General features: G+C 48.4%; 1 long non-coding RNA gene across 1 annotated transcript; it reads right to left on the reverse strand.

Moving 5' to 3' along the window:
• Nucleotides 1-2591: 2591 nt before the first annotated feature.
• LOC136004774 (uncharacterized) lies at nt 2592-5891 on the reverse strand. Its single transcript, XR_010608591.1, has 3 exons — nt 5847-5891; nt 3691-3910; nt 2592-3134 (listed from the first exon to the last, which is right to left on the reverse strand). It is a non-coding gene; the product is annotated as an uncharacterized LOC136004774 (long non-coding RNA).
• Between the last annotated feature and the right edge of the window lie 171 nt (nt 5892-6062).

Here is a 6062-nt window from a genome sequence, read left to right on the forward strand (position 1 = left end):
ATCCTATGATTCCCACTGGCACTTGAGGACTCAGAGCTTGTTGGTGAAATTGGGCCTATTCCTCACACTGGAAGCACTTGTATGCAGTATGCCGGGTTCTGTGCTTGGACCACACACATGGGCCTAGATGAACTTGATCTCGCGGGTCTTGATGATCTTAAAGGTCTTTTCTAGCCTAGTGCATTCCATGATTTTATATGGATCCTCCTTTAAGTGGATCCACAAACCATCATCCCAGGCTACACAACAAGTGCTCAGCTGCAACGATACAATTTAGTCTGCTGCAAAAAACACCCCCATGCTAAATTCAAGCTGCTGCTTTGAGACCCAGGCTCTCCTTGGAAGGAAACTCAACACTTCTTTTGTATGTTTAGTTATTTTAAGACTCCATCATTTGCATGAAAATTGCCAGCTCATACAGATGAGGACAGAAATAGCACAGCTTAATTCTAACAACACTGACAACCCCCAGAGTATACACACTGAACTCACTGTGCTATTGCACTGCAAAAGGGCGCATTAATATTGACCTGCAGAAAGCATTTAAATGGTTGTACTCCTCAGAGCCTCTAAAACACATTTACATGGTTCCCAGCGTGCTGGTTTGATTTAAAAGGGGAGAAAAAACCAACCCCAGGTTCAGCCTCTTTGGTCACACAGCCACCATGGCCTCCTTGAGAAGAAATATCATGGCACTTTTTGTCAGTAAAGGGGAAGAGTGGAGGGATGGCAGAAGTAGCTACTCTCAAACTGATGAGCCCTCATGGGCTGGTAAATGTTGTGTCTCACACTGGCAGTCAACTAAAACACTGTTCTTCAGAATTTTACATGGAAAAGATGAGAGGTGGGCTGCAAACCCTGTCTCTGCTGATGCAGCTTCATTGGGGAGCAGCATAAGAAGGACAAGAACCTGTTAGAGCAAGTCCAGAGGAGTCCATGAAAATGCTGCGAAGGCTGGAGCAGGTCTGCTCTGGAGCCAGGCTGAGAGAGCTGGGCTGGGGCAGCCTGGAGAAGAGAAGGGGAGACCTCAGAGCAGCTCCACCACCTAAAGGGGCTACAGGAAACCTGGAGAGGGGCTTTGGACAAGGGCCTGCAGGGACACGACAAGGGGAATGGCTTTAACCTGCCAGAAGGGAGACTGAGATGAGCTCTTAGGCAGAAGCTCTTCCCTGTGAGGGTGCTGAGGTGCTGGCACAGGGTGCGCAGAGAATCTGTGGCTGCCCCATCCCTGGCAGTGTTCAAGGCCAGGTTGGACACAGGGGCTTGGAGCAAGCTGCTCTAGTGGAAGGTGTCCCTGCCCGTGGCAGAGGGTTGGAACTGGGTGAGCTTTAAGGTCCCTTCCAACCCAAACCAGCCTGGGATTAAATGCGAAAGGATTTCAGCAGCTCAGCTGGGTTTGGGTGAAGGGTCCAGCTGCAACAGAACATACCAGAGGCACAGTCTCTGTGAGCCTCTGGTATGGTGCTGAAGTGCTGCTCTCTCCTTGAACACCACTGCAGTTTGGTGAACTCTGTTCAGCAGGGCCAGGGCCCATCTCCCAAAGTGTTGATAAGATAAATCCGTTTCCCCACCAAAAGCACAAGAGGTGGTTTTGTTACTGCAGCTGCCAGAGCCAAGGGACTTCCACAAACCGCAGTTACCACTACCAGTCATGAGGGCAGAGGCAGGCTGTCCCATCCCTGAAAGCACACACCAAGACCACAGTTAACAGTTATTTTTCAGCAGCTTTTTGAAGGCCCGTTTCTTTTGTCACAAATACAAGATTTACCTACCTTTCATTTCAAGTGGGAGCTCGAGTGTATGTGAAGTGATGGGTGGGTGGAAGAGATGCGAGTTGGGCACTTGAAGAGGAACTTTGTGTATTTAACTTTGGTTTGAAAAGGTATTGTTGGGGGTTTTTATGCTGGTTGGTTTATTTTTCATGAGCACCGCAGAGCTGTCTGCCCCTGAGTCCTGTGGTTCTCCCCTGCAGCTCATTTCATACAATCACAGAATGGTTTGGGTTGGAAAGGACCTTAAGATCATCCAGTTCCAACCACCCTGCCATGGGCAGGGACACCTCACACTAGACCAGGCTGCTCCAAACCCCATCCAATCTGGCCTAAATTTGGGGGTGCCCTCACTCCCTCTGGCAGGAAACACCCTCAACAGTCATGAGCCTATGCTCAAAGCTAAACTATTTGTGACACCAGCTGCTGGGGAGGCTGTCACCAATATGTCATTTCCTAATGCTCCTGGGCTGAGTTAAACCAATTCCTCACATTCCCCAGTGGTAACTGATGATGAGTGCCCTGCAGAGATGGAGTTAATCAGCTGCCAAAACTCAACCCCCTGCAGTCGTTTCGAGAAAGTAAAAATGATGCTTCAAACCAGGACTTGAAACCTGCCAGAACAACCCAAAGCAAAACAGCTGCCAATGCAGAAGCACCCAGGGAACAAGGCAGGACAATGGCAGGGCTGCAAATGAAGAGAGGGGATGGGTATGACCAAGAGCTGCTGGTGAGGAGCTCACCAAAGGCTTGGCAGAGAGAACCCAAACTGATTTGGTTCCTCTCTGGCCCTCTCTTTCCTCTCACCTTTATATCTGTGTTTTACTGAGCTGATCCTACCAGAGAATGTTGTATGTTCTTTGTTGGTTTCCAGCTGCAACCCAGAACATCCTTGACATGTCACCTGCAAACCATTATTCAGGGGGTTTTAATTGTCTGGAAAATGAGGATATCTTAACAATGAATTACAATTCATTTGGACTGAAGACAGAGATGACACACGCTGACATCTTTAAAGACCCCAGGGTTAACTCTGCCTAATGAACAACATTAAACAGTCATCAGTCCTGTGCTCATAGAGGAAATATTACAAATGGGAAGAGAATGAAGAATATAAATTCCATCTTTAAGAAATAAAACCTGAATCAGGGATTTGCTTTTAAACAATTTTGGCAGTAAGAATTTTTTACTCAGATTTATGAGAGAATGAAATCAAATCCTGAGGCTGGAACAGCATCTTCTCCTGTCAAGCAGCCAAATCTGAAGGTTCTGCTGCCTGTTGATAAATGGCAAGGATTCCCCCTCCTCCCCTATTCTCTGCTAGAAGCAGTTTTGAATCGGGACAATAATCCACTTCCCAGGCTCCTGTGGGGAACATCCAGAAAAGTATTGTCACTTTGAACAGTGAAACTAAGGACTGAAAATCTCAATTCAATCCCTCTCATGTTAAAATATTATCAGACCATTCCTTCCTTTGGGACAGTTTATGGTACCACATATCAACAACAACTTCAGCAAAGTAATATTTAAAGTAACTGAAACCTGGTTTTCCTACAAGCCAGCCAAAGCAATTGATAGTTTATATCATAGAGTCTCTTGATGTGCTTCTTAAACAAGGGTGCATCTCAACCCACTTTTGTGTGATATGAAACAGTAACATTATCTGATAGTAAAGAAACTTGTAATTATTTGATATTAAACAAACCAACAAGCCTGCCTGAGAATCTCAAAGCAAGACAACAGCAGTCGAGATACTGTTTTGTTTTATGTCAAGGAATTTTCAATCAGGAGATGTTTCCTATCATCTACAAGAGGCCAAATGCAAGCAATTTAATATATAGGTGTTATTGTGTAATAAAATGACCAATATTTGACACCTCAGCTGAAGCTCAGCTGTTTGGATGATCCAATAGTGACTCACTTGGTAGTTCAGGTTGGACAGGATCTCAGGAGGCTATAAATGTCAACCTCCTTCTTGACACAGACTCAGCTGTGACACTAGAGCAGGTTGCTCATGGCTTTATGCAATCTGCAGTGTTGCCTGACAGTCACCCCCTCTTCTCTGGTGTCGATTTTCCTTGAATGCAAGCATTCAGTAGTCAAACAGCACAGAAATGTGCATCAGTTGAGGCCAAGCCAACCTACAGGAGCAGAACACATCAATTAAAACTTGCACTATAACCCCTAGGCAGTTGGTATTTTCTTTTAAGAGTGACAAACTGTTTGTTGTCCCCTGGAGAAGTGAGGCTCTGTTTAATGACACACCCCCTCCCCCTGCCAAATAAATACAGATGATACCTTGCTCGAATGTGCTGAGATGACCAAAAAGCCCAATAGTGGTAAAGAATGTAACAAGTTAAACCACTGTACTAATGACCTAAGAAATGAGAAGGTTGTGCCCATCTTTAAACATCATCTACGTTAACATAAAGAGCAAGAACACAAACAAAAGCAGCAGTTTGGGTCTAAATCAGACAGAAGAAAGGTGACTTGTATCCATCTCCTGTGTTTTTACAATATAGATGTCTGGATTTTCTTGTCCTCTATGAGAATAGGTGAAGCAACATTGTTCCAGCCTCAGACAAAATACTACTTTTCCAGTCAGTTTTGTCCAGGTTTATGAGAAGCTTCGGTTGTACCATGCTACAGAAAACATAAGAGTTGTATGTGGCTTGTGCTGCTGCTTCCAGCACTGACACTGGAGTGTGTTAAACAAGTGGTGCTTGGGCTGAGACACTTCTTTTGAGCAGTTTTACCAGACACGTGTCAGATGCATGACCTCACTCTGTAAGTCAACAGAAAACACAGGAGGAAGTTTAATGACCAAATTAACAACTTAATGACAGGCTGAACGTTGTTTCCGGCACGCCAGGCTTCTCAGTGCAGCCCTGACTCTTCACACAATCAGCTAGGTTGGAAAAGACCTTTAAGATCATCAACTTTATGCTCTCGTGAGACCTCACCTGGAGCATTGTGTGCAGTTCTGGTGTCCTCAACATAAAAAGGACATGGAGGTGTTGGAACAAGTCCAGAGGAGGCCCCAAGGATGATCAAGGGACTGGGGCACCTCCCGTATGAAGACAGGCTGAGAAAGTTGGGGCCGTCAGCCTGGAGAAGAGAAGGCTGCGTGGAGACCTCATAGCAGCCTTCCCGTATCTGAAGGGGGCTACAAGGATGTGGGACAGGGACTCTTCATTAGGGACTGTAGCGATAGGAGAAGGGGTAACGGGTTAAAACTTAAACAGGGGAAGTTTAGATTGGATATAAGGAAGAAGTTCTTTCCTGTGAGGGTGGTGAGGCACTGGAATGGGTTGCCCAGGGAGGTTGTGAATGATCCATCCCTGGCAGTGTTCAAGGCCAGAGCCTTGAGTAACATGGTTTAATGTGAGGTGTCCTTGCCCATGGCAGGGGGGTTCGAACTGGATGATCTTAAGGTCCTTTCCAACCCAAACTATTCTATGATTCTATCCCAGCACTGCCAAGGCCACTACTGACCCATGGCACTGAGGCCTCATCTCCACGGTGTGTGAACACTTGCAGGGCCGGTGCCTGCAGCCCTGCCCTGGGCAGCCTGTTCCAATGCCTGAGCACCCTCTGGGGCAGGAATTGTTCCCAATATCCAATCTAAACCTGCCCTGGGGCAGCTTGAGGCCGGTTCCTCTTGTCCCACCCCTTGTTCCTTGGGAGCAGAGCCCAGCCCCTCCTGGCTCCATCCTCCTGTCAGGCACTTGTAGGGAGCCATCAGGCCCCCCCTGAGCCTTCTCTTCTCCATCTGAACCCCCAGGTCCCTCAGCCGTTCCCCATCACCGCTGTGCTCCAGGCCCTGCACCAGCTCCGTGCCCTTCTCTGGCCCCGCTCCAGCACCTCAGTGCCTCTCTTGTAGCGAGGGGCCCAGAGCTGAGCACAGGATTCGAGGTGCGACCTCAAGAGTGCCCAGCACAGGAGATGATCACTTTCATGCTCCTGCAGACACTCCTGTTCTTCGCTATGTACTTGTGAAACGCGTCCCTGGCAGTGACACCCCCCCCCCCCCCCCCAACCCTTCTGCCCCTGCTCCCCCATGGACGCGGGGTTTACCTCAGCGCTGGCCCTACACCCTCCGGTCGCCATAGCAACAGCGCCCTCCCTCAGGACCCCGGTCTTAGCTGCCTGCCTAGCTGCCTGCCTTCCTGCCTGCGCCGCTGCCCTTCGGTGATCCCCTCTCCCCACCGCCTGCTCTATGGGCCACCTAACCGAAACAAAGCCTAGCCCAACCCCGCCCCGCCCGGCTCCTCTCCGCGGTGCACCGGTACC

The sequence above is a fragment of the Lathamus discolor genome, chromosome 1 (genome assembly GCF_037157495.1).
Source record: "Lathamus discolor isolate bLatDis1 chromosome 1, bLatDis1.hap1, whole genome shotgun sequence".
In the NCBI taxonomy this organism is placed as follows: Eukaryota; Metazoa; Chordata; class Aves; order Psittaciformes; family Psittacidae; genus Lathamus; species Lathamus discolor.